Consider the following 22,057-nt stretch of genomic DNA (forward strand, 5'->3'; position numbering starts at 1 on the left):
TAGAGTTTAGTGTAAGCTAGCGGTTTGGTTTAACTAGCTGTCTCGGTTTGCCAACTTATTTCCAAGCTAGCTAACATCTTTCACAAAAACTACGCAAAACTGATAGAAGCGGCATCTTGTAAAGAATATACTAACATGAGAGCAATTTATGGCATGTATTTTTTACAAGACACCTGATGAACCAAATACTAAAGATAGTTTTCAAAATCGATGATTAATGCACCCACTCACCTCACTGTGTCCGTGTAATGGTCGTTTTTCCTCCGCCTGGTTGTAGCTAGTGAGGTTCACATTTCACCTTCAAAATGTATCCCTCTGCCTCCTGGTGTAGTTCGCTTTTATTAGCTGGTGTCTGCAGATGCCCGTTAGGTGTTTCGTTTAGAATTCTCTAGTTTACATTATTACTACTTCTGGAATATCTGTAAGATTAGTATATTACAGATAAAGACCATAATATTGCTAAATTAATTGATCAAAACAAAGGGCTCCTCCTATGACACATTCATACAGTTACACACTGTTAGAGAGCAGAACTCCCATAGTTAAGTTCATTTGACTCCTTCAGATTTCCATTTATTTAAAAACTTTTAACTTTAGTTAAAACACTGACAACTTGTAAAATCTAGTTGAAATTACAAAAATGATTTTCATAAGTTAAAGTAAATGAAAGAAAGATGTTATCTTGACTTATTGCTCAAATAATTTTTTACAGTGTGTGTGTGTGTGGTTAACTGATAAGGTGTAAAAATAACTTTGATCTTCTAACTTCATAGAAGTGAGTTTTTGTACAGCATCTCAATAGCTTTGTATCACTGGGCTGCTTCTCTAAGAGCTTTAGATTGCTGATAGTAAATACAGTAGAACCTGATTCTTGTTTATGCTGTAAATGTTGGGGTGCACTGTTGGGACTTTGTTTGTACCAGTAAAGCCAAGGGTTGCTACTGCTTGACTCATATGAACATCGTAGAGTAACAGACTATGTTTCTTTAGCAACAATTTCAGAATTTATTGGCCAAATTCTACCTGCAAAACCACCTGTTAAAAGAAAAAAAATTGTTTAAAAGAATACTAAAATATTTTAAAAACGTGCATTGATTAAGATGTTAGTAACTTACCTGATGCTACAGTAAGAATCAGTGCTGTGTATTTCACAATGTGCATTAAGTTCCATAGTGGAGCCATTTCTGATCACAGCTTTGTGAGGACTCTGTATAATAGTGCTGAACTCATCACATGAGGAAACAAGTCTCTAGGAAGCCACACACAGGAAGTGCAGGTGCTGCAGCAACAATGTACACACATCATCATTTCATATTATCTATTCCTTACCAGAACACTATATTTTAAAACAATGTATCTTAAAGAAAGATTGGAAGGGATTTGCATATTTCTCCCTCTACAGTGCATAATATCATTAAACCATTCAAGGAATCAGGAGGAATTTCAGTGTGTAAAGGCCAAGGATGCAAGCTTAAGCTGAACGCTCGTGATCTTCCATCCCTCAGACGGCACTGCATCAAGAACCTCCACTCAACAATAGCTGATATAACCACATGGGTGAGGGATTACTTTGGCAAACCTTTGTCAAGCACTACAATACAGAGTTACATGCACAAATGCCACTTTAAACTTTACTGTGCAAAAAATAAGCCTTATGTTAACCATGTTTTGGGTCATTGTCATGTTGGAAGAGAAAGCTACGACCCAGACCAAGTTTTGCTGCTGACTGCTTAAGGTTTTCTTTCAAAATCTTCACATATCCTTCTTTCATCATGATTCCTTCCACCTTGACAAGATTACCAGGTCCAGATGCACTGAAGCATCCCACAGCATAATACTCCCACCACCGTGTTTCACTGTGGGGATGGTGTTCTTTGGGTTATAAGCCTCTCCCTTTTTCCTCCAAACATAAGCAATGTCTCTATGGCCAAAGAGCTCTAGTTTTGTTTCCAGTATGCATAATCTTTCTCCAGGTTGTCCTTAGCATACTTTTCTGCAGGAGTGGAGTTTTTCTTGGTCTGCGACCTCACAATTCATTCCTGTGCAGGGCTCTAGTGATTGTCTTTTTTTTTGAGAGAACAATTCCTGACTTGGCTAAGTCATTCACTAGTGTCTTGACATTTGTTCTGGGGTCTTTAGACACTAGTTTTCTTCCAGGGTCTTTGAAATCTTGAACTTCCTACCTCTGCCAGGCTTGTTCTGTATTGTGTAGCTCTGAATTTCTTGATTATACTTCTCACTCCAGTTCTTGACACTTGGAAATGCTGTGATAACTTTGTATATCCTTCTTCTGCTTTGTAAGCATCAATGATTCTTTTTCTCAAGTCTAAACTGATTTCTTTTGTTTTTGGCATGATGCTTTCTCAAGTGCCAGCTCAAACTCTTACTGAAGCTTTTATACTGTGTGTAAATTGGGAGATAACCCTCAACTGTGACTTGATTTAACTAGCTTTTATCATTACAAAGTTAAAGCACACCATTGCACAGCAGTGGTTTGTGCTATGGCTCAATAAAAAAGTCAGTTCTTAAGGGGGCTAATAATATTGACCCCGGTGATTTTTGTTTCTTTTGAAATAGTTCTGTTATAATATGCAAATAAAAGTAATTAATAATTTCCAAAGAAAACTAGTATGTTTAGAAATGCTATGTTGAAAAATCCTTGCTCTGTTATAAATTTCATAGCGGGGGCTAATAATTTTGTCCTCAAGTGTACATACATACACAATGGACTCTGACACACACACAACTTAAATACGTACAACTACTATATTGTACTACTGTGACTGAATTACTTGCATCATTGCGCAATATTGCAATTTGCACAAGTTTTTGCATGTTTGCACCTTAATATCTGCTGCTTCAAAAATCCTACACTGCTAACTGCATATCAGAATATGCTTTTCTACCTTACATACTATTTACTGAGTACCATGTACTGACCAACACTTGTCTCTAGTCTCGTCCCTTAATTACTTTTTAGATTAGAAATGTCTATTTGTATTTATTTTAGACATTTTTGTATTTATTGTACTGTTGTCTATCTGCACTGTGTACTGTACTGTCTTGCACTTTTTGTTTTATGTTGCACCCTGGTCCTGGAGGAACGTTGTTTCGTTTCAATATGTACTTGTATATAGCTGAAATTACAATAAAGCCTCTATTGACTCTTTCAGATCTTACAACTAATTTTAATGTAAGATAAACACAACATGGCACAAAATGCATTTATTCCATTTATTGTAAAAACGTAATTGCCCCGTAAACCTAATAACTGGTTGTGTGGCCCTTTGCAGTACCAACTGCAATCAAATGTTTGTAAGAACTTACATCTTCTTAGTGTGTCTTTTACAGTAATCAGTAATTGTATACCCACAACATTTATTAATATTGTTGGTTTAGCTTATAACATGGCCAGATAAAGAAGGGCTACAGGGTAGGTGAACCTAAAGCTCAGAAGATAAAGCATGTGATACTCAGTCTGTGATCTGTATACACTGGTTTTTGTACAGCATTGTGGAGTTTCCTGTTACTGTGGGCTCCATGGCACAGTAGTACAGAGCAGAATCTGATACTGCAGCAGAGGAGATCTTCAGATTCACAAGGTTTTCTGATCCATTAACTGTAGCTGATAAACCAGGAATGTTAGATTTTTTGAAGGTTTCACTTTTAAAGATAGAAACTATAAACTCTGGTGTAGATCCAGGATACTGACGATACCACTGCAGATAATCAGCACTCTTATATTCACAAGAGAGAACAATGCTGTGATCCTCTGCTGCATTTAATGTATCATTCAGTGGTTTTATTGACTGTGCCAAACTCTTCCCTGCAAATCAGATAAATATGTTTTATGTGATGTAATAAATGTTGTAATACAGTCATACAGTACAATTAAAACACACTGTGAACTGTGACAGCATAAAATAATGAGATGTACTTACATTGTATAGCTGAGAAGAGAAGAAGAGAACACAGGAACATCATGTTTGTATTGTGAGAAGTGAAGGAAGGACGGGGTGATTGTGCTTCTTTACAGTTCTATACAAACTCCTCCTATATTCAGTTTATTTGAGTGGGGAATGAAATCAGAGCTTTACATTAGTCAGTCACAGCCATACTGAATATATTAATTTAATACACTGTATTCACTTCACATAGATAAAATATTATATCTGTCTAACTACCTGTTATATATGCTGCAAATGGAAGCCATTCATTTATCAACAAATTACATTTTCTCAATTGTTCCTCTAATTAAGTAACAGGTCCTGATGCTTTTTGTCATCATTTTTAGATCTGAGGCACCTTATAGACCAGGTTTATTTTTTACTCGCTTACTTACTCACTCTTTCAATCATAAGTCACAGATACTGTACTTTTTGTGTGCACTGATGCATTTTCTCTGGTTTGTTATTTTGCTGAAATAAAACACTATGCTGTGGTGTCTAAAAAGTGGTTGCTGGTCAGTTATATAAATTGTAAATAATATATTTAAGTCACACAATGCTTTGCTGACTCAGTACCTCCTCTAGTATTAACATCAGCACAAAAACTGCTCCAGGAGTTTATGGTATGGGATTCCATGACTGAGCAGCTGCATGTAAGTCTTACATCACCAAGCATAATGCATAATGATGGAGTGGTGTAAAGCACACCGCCACTGGACTCTGGGCAAGCTAAAGGCTTGAATTGAAAGTAATAAGATTATCTGACCATAAATGTATTTGTTAGTTGTCTTGTTAAAAAGTAGCTGTTTATTATTTATTTATTAAGTTCCGTAACGTGGTTTCATGGTTATCGATGCATTTGTTAACCTACTTTATACATATTGCCATGGTGCCACCAATTACATATAATTACTGTGCCAATCCCCCCTCCCCCAAAACCAAACTTTCAACCCAGTGCAGGTGTCCGGTTTGGCCCATGCTACCACCCTGCCAAGTGTCCTTTTTTCTGAAAACCAAAATATCATCACCCTAAATAAATTTGGTATTTAATGCACATTGAATGTGTTTTTCTCACTCAATGGAAGAATGAAAAAGGCAAACAAATCCAAGTAATGCCATATTTGTGCTACAGAATTACTCAGCCCAAAGACTGCTATCATTCTTATATACGGTTTGTCTGAACCATTTCTTTTCTTCAACCTCCGCAACAGTACAGCTTTGTTACAGCATTTGGCAAAAGGTAGATGGAGTCTGTTTACTTTCCCTCCCTACATCTGTGTAAATAAAATAACCAAATTGGTAACTGATCATTTATGCCAAGTTGTTTCTGCCTGTAGAGCTTCTACAAGAACTTTTTGAATATTTCTGTGTAACTAGACAGTCTTGTTTGTCTAGACAGTTTCTGACATGCTTAAATCAGCCCATCCAGCACCAACAACCATGACAGAGTCAATCAGAAAACTTTGATTACATTTAAGATAAAATGTTATTTTCATGTTGGATATGAAGAGTAACTGAACTTCTTCACCCAGGTCTGTATGATCTCAAGCACTGCACTGAAGCCACACTGTCATGTGACTGAATTATTATATTAATCTTAAAAATTAATTCCTAATAAAATGGACAATGTACCTCCTCTAGTAAAGTGAATATCTGTTTCGGTGTATCTGGTTTGATCATTTGAAAGTAATGGGTTATACTGTTAAGCAATATGCAATTTAAATTTTTTTGTTAAATTAAAATATAATAATTTTAAATATATTTCAGTGTTCTTTAATTCTAATATGAAAAATAAATGAATCATATTAAAGAATATATTCATGTACTTTTTTAATACTATGTATTTTTACTTTGTATGTAATTAACAGATTTCACATGATGCTGTCATTATACTCGCAAAGAATTCACTACATAAATATTTATTCAGTGTACTTACAGAGTTTAAACAGTAACCTGTATAAACTTAATTAGATAAATGCTTTTAAAAATAAAACTAATTATGTGTCTCCCTGTGTTTCACCTAACGAGCTCTGGGTTAAACTTTAGCACCCCCATGACCCTAATTATGATAAGAAACTGATGAATAATTGAGTTAAAATATAATTTCAAGTGTTTTTTTTAAGTGACTAGAGCTCAAAATAATGCTAAACAGTTTATTTAACATATCTTTATTATGACAAATCAATTTCATTTACTAATTAAAGCAAATTAAAAAAACATGTAAAAACATTCACCTAGAAGAGTTGATGCTGTTTTGGCAAAGGGTTGTGACACCAAATACTGCTTTGATTTAGAGTTCTATTTTGTGAACTGACAAGAATAAACTATTAACACTTCTATTCTTTCCACACCTGTCTATTAAAAAATAAGATTATGCTTAAGCTTTATAGTTATTTAACATAATAGCCTAAGGACTGAGAAAGCAAATGATAAAAAAAATGTAAACATGCTTATAGCTCCCTCCTCTGAGAAAAGGTTTTTGTACAGTGTAGCTGAATTTCCTGCTACTGTGGGCTGCAGAGCACAATAGTACAGAGCAGAGTCAGGTACTGCAGCAGAGATGATCTCCAGTTCTACCTTCTTGTTCTCTTTAGTTTTGATGGACATTCTTGGGTCAGGTGGTTCAGCCGTGGTGACAGCACCCTCATTATTCAGCAGCAGAAACTCTGGTGTTGATCGAGGTTTTTGTCGATACCAGTGAAGTCTATTGAATGCTGATTCATATGTGCAGGATAGTGTGATGTTGCTGCCTTCATTTGATGTTAAGCTGGGTTTATCTGGTATAATACTCTCAGCAGCTTCTGCTATAAAACATGTTAACAATATAGAACATTTACTTCATTCTAAATGAAACACATTTTAAGTAAAAATTGCTATAATGCTTTTTATAGTGGAAATTTAATACAAACTCAATGAAATATGATATATATTGTATAACACTTACCATTTTCATCAGTAATGAGTAAAATGAAGAAGAGGAGTAACATCATTGTGCTGAGTGTCAGATTCACATTTGTCATACTAAAATGTGTCTCTGCTTTGTGTAAGAACATCCCCCCGCCCCACCCCCAATCCACGTGCATTCATGTTAACCCTGCCTTCATATTTAATAGATTGAGAAAGTGCAGCTAAACATCTGCAGGAATTACAGATGCAGTTATGTCAGCATGAACCACAATCTTAAACATACATCAGTTTTCAACATCTTAAGTAATTCATGCCAAGAAGAACTAAGACTGTAAAAGCAGAGGATGATCCTACACAGTATTATTATAGTGTTCCCAAAAATCGTTTGGTGAGTGTAGCTAGTCACTCATAGTCACTTATGAAACTGTAAATGAAAATGTTTCTACTGGCACAGTTGTTTTGGATAGTTGATCCTGGATATAATGATAATTGCTTGGTTTAAAGTGTAAAAATTACAGGGATGTTTGGTTGTATAAAGTTCAGTGGTTACATAAATGTTTTGTTTATAAAATTAATGGTAATTTATTATTTTAAATAAATGTTGTTTATTATATTATATATAGCTTTATTCACATCACAGCCTATTGTACAAACAAATATGTTGACTGATAATCAAATGTAAATTCACAATGTAGACTTAGTGGTCCTTGAAAGTTTGTGAACCCTTTAGAATTTTCTATATTTCTGCATAAATATGACCTAAAACATCATCAGATTTTCTCTAAAAGTAGATAAAGAGAACCCAGTTAAACAAATGAGACAAAAATATTGTACTTGGTCATTTATTTATTGAGGAAAATGATCCAATATTACATATTTGTGAGTGGCAAAAATTTGTGAACCTTTGCTTTCAGTATCTGGTGTGACCCCCCTTTGCAGCAATAACTGCAACTAAACGTTTCCGGTAACTGTTGATCAGTCCTGCACACCGGCTTGGAGGAATTTTAGCCCATTCCTCCGTACAGAACAGCTTCAACTCTGGGATGTTGGTTGGTTTCCTCACATTAACTGCTCGCTTCAGGTCCTTCCACAACATTTCGATTGGATTAAGGTCAGGACTTTGACTTGGCCATTCCAAAACATTAACTTTATTCTTCTTTAACCATTCTTTGTAGAACGACTTGTGTGCTTAGGGTCGTTGTCTTGCTGCATGACCCACCTTCTCTTGAGATTCAGTTCATGGACAGATGTCCTGACATTTTCCTTAAGAATTCTCTGATATAATTCAGAATTCATTGTTCCATCAATGATGGCAAGCCGTCCTGGCCCAGATGCAGCAAAACAGGCCCAAACCATGATACTACCACCACCACCATGTTTCACAGACGGGATAAGGTTCTTATGCTGGAATGCAGTGTTTTCCTTTCTCCAAACGTAACACTTTTTATTTAAACCAAAAAGTTCTATTTTGGTCTCATCCATCCACAAAACATTCTTCCAATAGCCTTCTGGCTTGTCCACGTGATCTGTAGCAAACTGCAGACAAGCAGCAATTTTCTTTTTGGAGAGCAGTGGCTTTCTCCTTGCAACCCTGCCATGCACACCATTGTTGTTCAGTGTTCTCCTGATGGTTGACTCATGAACATTAACATTAGCCAATGTGAGAGAGACCTTCAGTTGCTTAGAAGTTACCCTGGGGTCCTTTGTGACCTCGCCGACTATTACACGCCTTGCTCTTGGAGTGATCTTTGTTGGTCGACCACTCCTGGGGAGGGTAACAATGGTCTTGAATTTCCTCCATTTGTACACAATCTGTCTGACTGTGGATTGGTGGAGTCCAAACTCTTTAGAGATGGTTTTGTAACCTTTTCCAGCCTGATGAGCATCAACAACTCTTTTTCTGAGGTCCTCAGAAATCTCCTTTGTTCGTGCCATGATACACTTCCACAAACATGTGTTGTGAAGAGCAGACTTTGATAGATCCCTGTTCTTTAAATAAAACAGGGTGACCACTCACACCTGATTGTCATCCCATTGATTGAAAACACCTGACTCTAATTTCACCTTCAAATTAACTGCAAATCCTAGAGGTTCACATACTTTTGCCACTCACAAATATGTAATATTGGATCATTTTCCTCAATAAATAAATTACCAAGTATAATATTTTTGTCTCATTTGTTTAACTGGGTTCTCTTTATCTACTTTTAGGACTTGTGTGAAAATCTGATGATGTTTTAGGTCATATTTATGCAGAAATATAGCAAATTCTAAAGGGTTCACAAACTTTCAAGTGCCACTGTATGTAAGCAAGATATACTGTATATGTAAGCAAGATCTGTAAAGACTCACCCTGAAAAGTATTCTCCAGAGCTTTGAGAACTTTCAGAAGAGGGGGTGGATGCTGCAGGTTTAGCTACAGCTGCAGAAAGGGCTGCAGACTGAGCTGCTTCCTGGGCTGGAACCGGGATGGCTGGAGGAATGTTGACCACAACAAAACCCCTCTTCTCCAACTCTTGAATCAGGCTAAAAAAAGAGAGAAAATTCAATTGATTTGTCAGGAAAAAGAAAAAGTATACTTGACAATATTATCTAAAGCTGAGAACAAATGACCATATGACTCAGGTTGCTCAGGAGTCTTAAAAGTCAATTACATTTATTAATAACATACAGTTCTATCTCAATGCAAAATTTTAATTGAGACAAACAAAGTTTGGAACTAAGTCTGGGTCATTAATTGGGCCATTAACACTAACTCAATGACAGTACCTTGGCCTATTGTCACATTTTTATCACTAAGAAACTATTATCACTTTTTCCATCACCCAGGCAGAAGGGTGAGTTGTCAGACAATAGGTGTTTTTATTTTTTTACAAAGAAGTACACAAAGTTTGAAAACACTACTGTCATACCTTTCAACTGGGCTAGGGCTGTCCATAATTCTCCTGATAGGGTCATACTCAATGACACGGCCTCTGTGGAGCAATTCACGGGCCTCTTTCTTTGCAGCTTCAAGCACCCTCTTTCTGTCACTGACTGAGTTGTCCTTCATGCATTTCTGGGTCAGGTGACCTGAAAGACTGGACTGCACCAACTTGCAGAAAGGGCAAAGCAGGTGGGTCTTGTTGCGGGACTGGCTGTAAGGAATACAAGACAAAAAAGAAATGTAGCTACAATTTTATATTTACATTATACAGTGTCTCCCAGCGGCTGTCCAAAATTCATGAAATGTATCGTAATGTGAATAATAATAATAATAATAATTCAGACGATAATATGTAAAGGTTAATAAGTTTGTAGAAGTGGTCTTAAAAACAACAACTCTGATTGATTCCTTTTTTAATCTTTATTCAAACCACAATATCAAGGAAATTAGATATTATATACAGTGACATATCATATATGTATAATTCCAATACAAACCCTAACCCTAATAAGAGTTTATGGTAAGGTTTAGGTTAGGGTGGGGTTGTGTTAAAGTAGGGTTAGGTTCAAATAAATATACCAAGAACAAAGTTGTACTTACACAGGAGAAGCCATCTGAACTCGTAGATTTGAAGAACTTGAAAACTTCAGAGAAGACAAAGAAGAGAACTGACCTTGACAATACAAGGGGCAGTAGTGATGGAGACCCTTTTGGCTGGTCAATTATATGCTACTGTAAAAGATTGCCACACCCCCCAATAGACCAAGATCCGCCTAGTGTTAATGGTTCTAGAAACCAGTCATCCAGACCTTAGGCCTAAGGTAATGAGTAAAATGATACACAATGAAAAACACTTACATAATATAAGTTAATTATATGCCTTGCAAAAAGCAAGATAAATTCATTTTCAGGATTAGGGTTAGGTTAAAAGTTATATGTACTTAAACTAATTATGTAAAGTCCATTTAGTTTTTCTTCATAGAAAGGCTTACTTCAAAATATTAAGTAAATCTGTTATGAAACAACTATTTTGTTGTGCACAATACAAGAATCCTTAGCAATGGCTTTTAAATGCTTCAGCATACTTTTCACATAGAACACTTATTTAAAATATTTTTTAAAAGTTATAAAGTTTTAAAAAACTTAGAAAATAGAAATAGAAAACAAATTAATTTTGTTCAATCAACATTAAAGACATCTGAATGTTTACATGACCTGTTTGGTATATAAAAGAGCATTTATTAAAACTTTCAAAACAACTAAACAATGAAAAAAAAAAAAGTCCTAAAAGTTAGGAAACCCTGTAAATAAACAGAAATTGTTGGTATTAAAACAATGATGTAATGTTAGTACAGAAATCGTGATATCAAGTGTTTTTCATCGCGCATGCATGGATTTAAACGTGATGTGTTTTTTATTAATATTTACTTATTATTTCTAGGTTTATGGTCAATGACAATAAATGTTTACAATAAGATTTCTTCACCCCACACGGTTCATTTACTACTTGAATATATTGTGTATATATTTATATTCTTACTTAAAAATGTTTAGTTTTCACTGATATTTAAAATTATAGTGTAAACTTTGAGAGTTAATTAGTTATATATTACTATACCAAAAAGTCAGGTTTTTTTTCAGTGTGGATGGGTGACTGAGTGTCAGACATGTGTAAAGTACTGTTGGATGGGTGCTCGTTGCTGGCCTTTTCAAACCTGCAGTAGAACCTGTTAAGGTCATCAGCCAGCTGACGATCTCCATTTAGTCCATTTAGTTTTTCTTCATAGAGAGGCTTACTTCAAAATATTAAGTAAATCTGTTATGAAACAACTACTTAAATAATATGATACTATAAGATATATAAAATATCTATAAGATATTTTCATTTACTTCGTTGTATAAATTTATATTACTCACTTTATTTACATAAATGTTGCTTTGTTTTTATACATTATACATTATACAATATACTTTTACCAAACAAATCACCATGAAAATCCAATATATTTCAATAATTATTGTCAAATAATAAAGTATTTAACAGTGCAGATTGGAGCTATATTGTTCAGTTGGGCTTATATTTGATAGCAGGGCATATTCACTTAGGCCAAATAATATACAAATAATATACTCACCAACATTAAACAGAAAACAATTGAAATGTCGTTCAATCAACATTAAAGACCACTGAATGTTTACATGACCTGTTAGGTATTTAAAAGTGCATTTAGTAAAACTTTCAAAACACTTTCAAAAAAAAAAAAAAAATTTTAAACAAAAGAAATGTTAACATGCACTGGCTTGTCCTGAAAGGTAGGAAACAATTAAAATCCATCTCTGTACTATTTTTTTTACAGGAAATAGTCCTATAATGTCATTAAGTCTCTTATTTTTAACAGACTTTAATTGTTAAAATTGTGTCATACACCTCTAAAAAACAGTAACAGTAACAGAATACAGTATTAATTAATACAGTACCCTTATTAATTACTTATTATTTAAAGTATGTAATGTAATATTTGGAAAACATTTCACAATATGAATAAAAAATTACACCATCACTGGTGTACACCTAATTCCTTTTTTTTATCTTTATTCAAACCACAATTAGTAAAACTTTCAAAACAATTGCACAATTCAAAAAATACATCAACAATTTTTTAAACAAAAAATAAAGAAATGTTAACATGCATTGGCTTGTCCTAAAAGTTAGGAAACCCTGTAAATAAACAGAAATTATTGATATTAAAACAACGATCTAATGTTAGTACATAAATCACGTTATCAAGTCTCGTTCATCTCATTTTTTATACATTACCAAATGTTATATATACAATATACTTTTTCCCCAAAAAAATCACTATGAAAATACAATATATTTTAATTATTTTTTGTTAAATATTAAATATTGTTAAATAATAAAGTATTAAAAATTGTTAAATAATAAAGTAAATAAAACTTCACTTGCTCAGTATTTTAAAATGTCATTAATACAGCTAACCCTAATTAAAACATTAATGACTAACAATTGGAATAATATGGCAGTCTGACTTGATTGTGAGAAAATGGGGGGGGGGGGGGGGGGGGGGGTTCCTACTGTAAATTGCCCATTCAAATGCTTACAATAGGCCTTAATTAGACCAGCATTATGATATTGTAAATCTGACAAGAGGGCAACATTATTTAAACCAACTATACCAACTAAACCAAAACTATATACCTTGCAAAAAACAAGATAAATTATTTTTGGGGGGTTAGGTTTATGGTTAGTGTTCTAATAATAAGTTATTGTTAGGGTTAAGGTTGTCAGTCTGAGAGGTACACTGTACATTTTCTGGCAGCAGGGAGTCTAACCTATATGATTTCTAAACAACAAACAACGCCGCAAGCTCAGACCCCGGGGGAGGGTCTCGCCGGCGGGCGAGTTAAGTTAACATTTTTATATTGTCTTTAGTGTTTGTGTTATGTGTATTTTAACAGTTAAATAATAATAGGGGAGGTAGGTTGGTTGGTGAGTAGGTCCAGGGGTAAGTTAAAAGACCCGTTGGTGTTTCAGGTTTCCCTTTAAATGAATTTTGTAGTGGTGGTTTTCTATAGTGAATATTTATTAGCTCCTTGGGTGCCGTGGATGTGTTTTTAGCGTGCAGTGAGTTACACGGGTGGGTTAGCTTGGCTGGCTTCTGGAAAATACTTGTCCGATCTACCTGAACCTCTTTTCCTTGTGATTAAGTGGTTAATAAAGATGAACTGAGTAACTTATCTCTGTGTGTGTGTTTGTGTGTGGTTGTTCCAGCCTCTGATCCAGACCTTACCGGGATAACAAAGGTGGTGGCAGCATTACGCTACCTAGTTAATCCAAAGTTTATTACAATATAATCATTGTGCTGTGATACTTTATGCATTTTGCAGGGACAGTTGAGATGACCAAAAGGCTCATCAAGCTCAGAGTGGAAAATGTCTGTATCATTTAAAAAAGTACGGTCACATGGTAGTGAGAGATAATTAACATGATTGATTACTTATTAACTGTAGGAACTGAGGAAGCCTCCTTCTGGTTCTGGTACTGACCAAGAAGAAGAAACCCCAGCAAAATGGACTTACTACCTGGACATGCATGAGGTTCAAAACCTTCTATTTGCCCCCCTGTGCTCATTGCCTCATGCATGTCAAACCCTACCATTTTCCCAAAGTCTTCAGATTCTGCACTCCCCAGCCCATCTGATTCATCCGATCACCCCAGCCCATCTGATTCATCTGCACACCCCAGCCCATCTGATTCCTCTATGTCTAGAGTCTGTACCCCAACTGAGGCCAGGAAACACAAATAATGTACATATAAAAAACTGAACAATGTGGAAAACATGTGAAACAAAGGTGACTGAGAAAACCCAACTTAGCGGGGCACTTCATGAGTGATGCTGTTCATAGATAGTTATGTTCTTGCAGGTGCTGTGGAAAACATCTAGGCACTGATATACCGTACAAGAAGCAATTCTATCTCTGATATGATTACCATGACTTTCTAGTCCACCTGGTACATCATAGCACTGATTATCTTGAATATCACTGAGGTTTATGTTTTCCTCAATGTCCACTATGTCATTTGCCTTCAGGCACAGATTGTGCAAATAGGCACAGCATGCAATGACTTGTACAGCAAAGGATGGACTGACCTCAAGTGCCTTGAAGAGTGTGGAGCTCCATCGTATTTTCATCATTCTGTGCAAGCTCACAAAATCATTGGTCTATTTTGGCCAATTCTTCTTAAGTTGGGAATAAAATCAGTGTGCTGAGGATCTTTGTGATCTCACCAGCTACTCTGTGGATTACTCGATGCACTGTGGACTTCGGAACCCCAAATGCACGAGACACCACAGAGAGTGAAAGACCATGGGCTAAGCTATAAAGGAAAATAAGCACTTCCAACTCCTGACCCCAGCCATGGTCCCGTGGATTATGGATCATCTTCAGCAAAAGTGTCACAGACTGACGGGTTAAACGGAAATCTCTCCTCAAGCAGGTCTCTGGATTATTGTAGAGATGTAAAATGGGCACTGCTGAATTTATCTGGATGTAAAGCATCCTGCCTCACTGCAAATATGCTTGATATTATCTTATCAAAACTATTTGAATACACACCTCATTTTTATCCTTAAATAACATTTAGCCTGGTAATTTGCCTAATGTATTTTCTTTACCACTGAACATACACATTAGATTGTAATGTATATAATAGACATTAACTCTGTTTAACTCCATTATCTACACATGCAACAATACTATCACTATACTAGAAAAAAATGACTGAGGAAAAAAAGTATTTGCAAAAAATTGGAAAAAATTGACAACATATGACACCACAGAAAAAAATAATGATGAATAGACTGGAATAAAAGAATACTATAATCTCAAACACACTCTTTTGGTTTTTGGCAACCTTTTTATTGTAATTTATATTTGTACTAAGACTGCAAAGACTAAATTGTAACTATAGTTGTAACAACTAATAGTATTTGTACCCCCCCCCCCCCCCCCCCCCAAAAAAAAAAAAATTGTTACATCCTTTCTATTTGTATCTGTTCATATTGTGAAAACAATCTAAATAAACACTTAAGTCTCAAAAAGAAAAAAAAGAAATCCTGCAATATGTCTTTCCTATTTCCATTTTATATTCAGCCAATACGAATGGCCTTCCTGTTCCAGGCACTTGGACCACTTTGAAGTAATCTGGCTACAAAAGGATGTGTGGTCCTTCATCCATGTCCTTGTTAAGCACTCTTATTTTCTGGACAGCAAGTTTCAGCAAATCAGGGGCTGCTACCTCCAGATCTGTAAATAATGGGAGTGTTTTCGCTCTTACAGGTTTTAAATCACGTCCATGTGGCACCATCAATCCTATGTTTATCTAGAAAAATCTTATATGTATATGATTGTTGCATAGGAAATTCAACACCAAACTGGTCTACTGATTAAAACATAGTCTAACTGTAAACCTATTCTCTTGCTGACAATAGTCATTTATTTGACTTGTCTTCTTTCTTGTTTGAGTCATCTCTTTGGCCCACAGCTAAAGGGCAGTCTTTCTTTTGATTTGATGTTTCTGTACGCCATTAACTGTTTATACGATGGGCAAGGTTGTTTAGCTGGAATAAATAAAGCTGATCATCCACATAATATGGACTAAAAGTTAGCAGTCCCAGCGTATGTTGTGGCAGGGCTGCTGAGAGAGGGTTAGCAGCCCTTTCCTGATGGTAATCAAATAATTAACTGGGTGCAAGATACCCATCACCAGCTAGTGTTTACATTACACTTATTTTCTTTAATATTTCCAGGTGTTTTAGACGTCGCCTGTGCATCTCTATCTACCATCTGCTTTTCTAAAAATTCTAAGGACTTTCCACAAAAAAAACAAAAGTGGGCCAACTAGCTAAAATGATTTCCACACAATGAACAAAACATTGTTAAGCGTTCCCGTCACACCTCCCAACACAACTCCGTTTACTTTAACAGTTTGATTGACAAAACGTGAGCAACAAGCACTTCTGGTATATTGTACCTACCCTTTCCGTCTGACTGGCCATATGTAAATGTGTTTCGTTACTGGTAATTTTGTTTTTACTTTTGTAATTTTGTTTTCTAAAATGTTAATTTGTTTTGCACTTCTCGGCCACTGTACCTCACAGTTGACTAATTAAAAGAAGTTTTTACTATTTGGAGCCTTTAAATATTTTTCATGTTTTAACTCTTTAAAAAGAGGTTATAACCAGTCTATGTACTGATACTGGAGGTTTTGATAGTTTTGTAATGCAAGCACCGACCACACTTACCAGCTCAACCAGACAACATAGTTTTGAAGGTCAGTCACACAGATCAAAGTAACACAAAGACTCTTGTTCCCACTGGCTCGTTGGTCTAGGGGTACGATTCTCGCTTTGGGTGTGAGAGGTCCTGGGTTCAAATCCCGGACGAGCCCTCATTTTGTCGAATGCTTTGTTGAACTATACAAAAAACTAATCAAGTGTCCCGTTAAAATCTAATGATCAAACAAAAATGACACATGCTGATACACTGGTTGAAGTTGGTGAGCTTATGTGGATGTAAATACCTTTCATAACAAATTCTTCCAGTCAGCTTCAAGTTTTTTTTTCTTCTACAGATTTTAGAATCTTTGGGCAAATTCAAAGCATTAAAAATGTTTACAAAATCCAAACAGCAAGAAGCATGAAGTCAACACGACAAAATAAAATATCATGGTAATGTAAATGTTGCAAAATCTTTTGTATAACTAACCGATTAAAGCATCACAACGTTTGTATTGTACAGTTTGGGTGGATAAACATGATACATAACGTAAACAGTGTGAAGCATAAAGTCAGTGGGACTGCACACAGCTCCTGTCAAATGCTTCCAAGTCTTTTAATTTGACAAAGCGAGTCTTTAATGACACCTCATGCTTAAACTGTTAGAAATGCTTTAATGAAGCTCTGCATTGAATTATGAATACACTTCCCAGTGCAACCAGTCAACATGGTTTTGACGCTAAGCCACGGAGGTCAAAGAAATTCCCTGGCACTTATTCAGGCTGGCTCGTTGGTCTAGGGGTATGATTCTCGCTTCGGGTGCGAGAGGTCCCGGGTTCAAATCCCGGACAAGCCCCTATTTACCCATGTTTAATTCATAGACCAGGACCAAACACTCTAATCAACTCAGGATAATGTTCCACAAAATGTTGTTTTGGCTGCAATTGAAAAGTAGCTTGCAGCACCTCTCTGTGCTCTTACAATTTACTTTCCAAGAAATGAACCAACTCCTCAGTGTGTCTTGGTGCTACAGACAATTCCACAATATCTTTGAGAAACATTAGAATTTCCCAGGCATTGTCTCCTTCTGGGACACTGTGACCAATGAGAAGTTGAAGTAGCCTAAGTAGGGTCCAATTTTCATGGCCATTTCCACCAATTGTCCCTTTGCTAGAAAAGTTTTTGGCACTTTGCTGAGGTTGGTCAGTTTTGTCAGTGAATGAATATGCAAATGACTTTATTGCCTGGTTAAGGAAATCTAAACTGAAATACTTATTGCAGGGTCTAGCCTCACCTCCTGCACATATTTATTGTGATTTTCTATAGTGCGAGGATCAAAGTCTCTGGTACTCACCTCTCAACTCTCTGTGCTAAACTTCACTTCTGGTTGTCATACAGAACCTGCAGAATCGCTGTACTGTGAAGCTTTCTTAAAATCCTGCAAGAGAGTGAGTTCCTAAGCTATCAGCTGAAACATGCAAAACTGTGCCCCTGACACTTTTCCCTAAAGGCTCAACATATACACCATACTGCTCTAATGAAACAAGGTCTTTGATAACTGGTTGCAAAACGTTTGCATAGTGTTGTGTCCAGTGCATAAATGTACTTTATTACTAAATGACAGCAAGTGAGAATGCTATTCAGGAAGTGACGTAGTTGATACCCTGTCCGGTTGATTCGCAGGAGTTTTTGCCAGGCCATGAATGTTCAGTAAAGTTAGACGTGTTTTGCACCTGTCTTCTGCTCTGTCATTTACTACACTACGGACATAACACATAGCCATGTTCATCATTTCCCTTGAAATTTGAACCATCCTTGTAAGCTTGGTATTCATACTGATAAAACATTGTCCAGAACATCTTGCTTGTTTAACAACTTCTGCAGTATTGACTGGACTGCTACATACTCAACAGATTTCTTGCCCTTATCAACCACATATTCCACTGGCATTACTAACGGAACTCTCTTAACACATATAATGCTCGTCTTTTTGAGGTAGATAAAGGACCACAGAATTTCAAAAGGGCATTGCTCTCTGATACTGTGTTTACCACAGCTTTTGTGACTGAATCATTTATACTGTCACAGTACCTTGTGAGAATACCCTTAATTGAGTTATGTACTAAGGGCTGTGACAACTGATGTATTTGATTAAGCTGTTGAAGTCTAGGCCAGTCCAGTACCCGTATCCTCTTCTTCCACAGCCATGACAGACCCTGGCTTTTGGACTTGTTTGCTGATTACAGTCTGGATGGTCCTTTCCGTTTTTGGTCTGGAGACCTAGAATGCTGATTCATCTGTCCACACTACACGTTTCCACTGTGTGATGGTCCATCCTAGATGCCTCCGAGCCCAGAGAAGTCATGCCGCTTCTGGACATGGTTAACATAAAGCTTTTTTGTTGCACAGTAAAACATTTTTTGTACATGTAACTCTTTTAGTTCTTGACAAAGGTTTGCCAAAGTAATCCCTCACCCATGTGGTTATATCAGCTATTGTTGAGTGGCGGTTTTTGATGCAGTGCCGTCTGAGGGTGTGAAGATCACGGGCGTTCAGCTTAAGCTTGCACCCTTGGCCTTTCTGCACTGAAATTTCTCCTGATTCCTTAAACCATTTAATGATATTATGCACTGTAGAGGAAGAAATATGCAAATCCCTTCCTTTCTTTGAGGTTCATTGTTTTTAAACATTTCAATAATTTTCTCACGCATTTTATTGACAAACTGGAGATCCTCTGATCATCTTTGCTTATCAAAGACTCAGCCTTTACTTTTTCTGATTTGGGGTTGTAAAAAAAAAAAAACTTAGTATTGTTAGTATTGCAGTATTAGCACAGATAATCTATTTATAACCCATGTATGGCAAAGAGATTATGCTATACAGTATCTAATTTTATTAATACTATATAATAATACATAATGTACTCAGAAGTAATCATACATATTAAATCTGCATTTTTTAAATAGAAGTTCGAGAACAAAAGTTTATATTCCAGCAACACCATTCAGGTATAACTGAGCACATTGATTTTAGGTGTTTAGTTTTTGTACAGTATAGAATGATTTCCTGTCACTGTGGGCCGCAGAGCACAGTAGTAGAGAGCAGAATCTGATACTGCAGCAGAGGAGATGTTCAGATCCACTCGATTTTTATCTTCATTTATCTTTACAGAAAACCCAGAACCTGCAGCTTCTTTATCAAGCTCACTAACCAGAATAATGAACTCTGGTCTGAATGTGGAGAACTGACGATACCACAGCAGGTTATTATTTGTACTGTATCCTCCACTGTAAATGCAGGATAAAATAACAGAATTTCCCTCCAATTCATTCTTTATGGTAGAAACAGAATTTTTTATGTTTTTATAAACATCTAAACATTTGTATATTTAAGTAGCCCTCTGGGGCTCCAACATCAAATCATACTTTAACATACATTTTAATGATAGATTCATTAAACTGATAATAAATCTGTACTCTGCTAATAGGCAATAAAATATTAAAGATCTTTACAACAATATCTGATATTTGACTTCTTACCTAAAAGAAAGGAGATAAGACAAAAGTAATGAAGCACTGACATGACTGAACTGCAGAATCATGTAGTTCAAAGTCTGCTATAATTTCTTATGTATGTCTGAACCATTTCCTCTCTTCAACTCTCCTTTCCTTCAGTACAGCTCTGTCTACAATAATGTAGATACATTCAGCCATCATGTGTTTCATCATCATGTTTTCCTCACTACAACAATCAAACGTCACAGTCAACGAACCCCGAGCAGGTCCAGGTATTTGATGTTTTATCTCAATAAAACACCTGATGCAAATAAGTTCTTGACTGGTTGCATCAGGTGTTCTTGAGACAACATCTGATTTGTAAATGTGCTCTTATTATGGATTTTATTCAGGGGGTTGAATCATTCAGACTGCAGTAAACATTAAAAGTGGCATTTTGTGTTGATGTTATGTTGAGCTATTTAAACATAAAGCCCATTAGACACCAACAATCACGCCAAAGTCATTAACAATTGTCTATATAGTGCATTGGTCAGCTGCAACATGATTGGCTAATTGGAGAATTCTAATAATAATCTTACTGTGGGAAAGTTTTTGCCCTTTCCACACACCCTCCATTTCTTTCCCCTGATAGTTTTACTAAATTGTCACATTTTAATGTTTCAGATGTTCCAACTACAAATGGTACCTAAACTTAAAATCTTTGAAACCCGACACCCTTCGTTGAGAAATTTGTACCCTTAAATTCAATGTGTGTGTGGCCGCCGCTTTGCTCAGCGCTTGGCTTGTGCGGTGCAGTAAAACGTCATCAAAGTGCGACTATGAGACGAATCTGCATTTGTGTGGCATAACCGTCAAATTCACCCTGAAACTGTTTTGTCGCTTCTCATGTGAATAACTGAGCTCGCTAAGGAAAACGATATTCCAAGATCAAGCATCTCCACGATTAAGAAGCATAAGGAGACAATAAAGAAGTAAAGGTAAAGTTTTTACTGTATTTTCTATTTATTTTTAACTGTTTTCAAATATATTTCCATGGTTTTTTTAATATTATATTTGTGTCATTTTTTTTTTGTGTATAAGTGTCAAAAACAACCCCAAATAAGCCCAAAATAAATGCAGTTCCACAGGACCATGGAATGCATTAACAGGTTTCCCATACATCCTTATGGGAAAAAATGCCTTGAAACTCAACGCCAGCACCAAGTGGTGTTGAGTTTCAAGATACCACTGTAATTTTAATGTAAGATAAAGACAAAATGGCACAAAATGCATTTATTCCATTTATTGAAGATAAAACTTTAATTTAAAACCTGTCACCAATTTAAAAACGTAGTTGCCCCTTAAACCTAATAGCTGGTTGTGTCACCCTTTGCAGTACCAACTGCAATCAAATGTTTGTAAGAACTTACATCTTCTTCAGTCTTTTACAGTAATCAGTAATGGTGTACCCACAACATATTGTATTCTAGGTTTAGCTTATAACATGGTCAAATAAAGAAGGACTACAGGGTAGGTGAACCTAAAGCTCAGAAGATGTGACACTCAGTCTGTGATCTGTATACACTGGTTTTTGTACAGCACAGTGGAGTTTCCTGTTACTGTGGGCTCCATGGCACAGTAGTACAGAGCAGAATCTGATACTGCAGCAGAGGAGATCTTCAGATTCACAAGGTTTTCTGAACCATTAACTGTAGCTGATAAACGAGAAATGCTAGAACTCTTGTAGGATTCATATACACCCATTGAAACAATACACTCTGGTGTAGATCCAGGATACTGACGATACCACTGCAGATTATTTGCACTCTGATATTTACAAGAGAGAACAATGCTGTGACCCTCTGCTGCATTTAATGTATTGTTCAGTGGTTTAATTGATTGTCCCAAACTTTTCCCTGCAAATGAGATAAATGTGTTTTATGTGATGTAATAAATAAATACAGTCATACAGTAAAAGTA

The 22,057-nt window shown here is 35.9% G+C and overlaps 1 non-coding gene across 1 annotated transcript; it reads left to right on the forward strand.

Moving 5' to 3' along the window:
* The first annotated feature begins 17,364 nt into the window (after positions 1 to 17,364).
* Positions 17,365 to 17,436, forward strand: trnap-cgg (transfer RNA proline (anticodon CGG)). Its single transcript has one exon. It is a non-coding gene; the product is annotated as a tRNA-Pro (tRNA).
* Positions 17,437 to 22,057: the final 4,621 nt, after the last annotated feature.

Source organism: Trichomycterus rosablanca, chromosome 4, assembly GCF_030014385.1.
Source record: "Trichomycterus rosablanca isolate fTriRos1 chromosome 4, fTriRos1.hap1, whole genome shotgun sequence".
NCBI classification, from domain to species: Eukaryota; Metazoa; Chordata; class Actinopteri; order Siluriformes; family Trichomycteridae; genus Trichomycterus; species Trichomycterus rosablanca.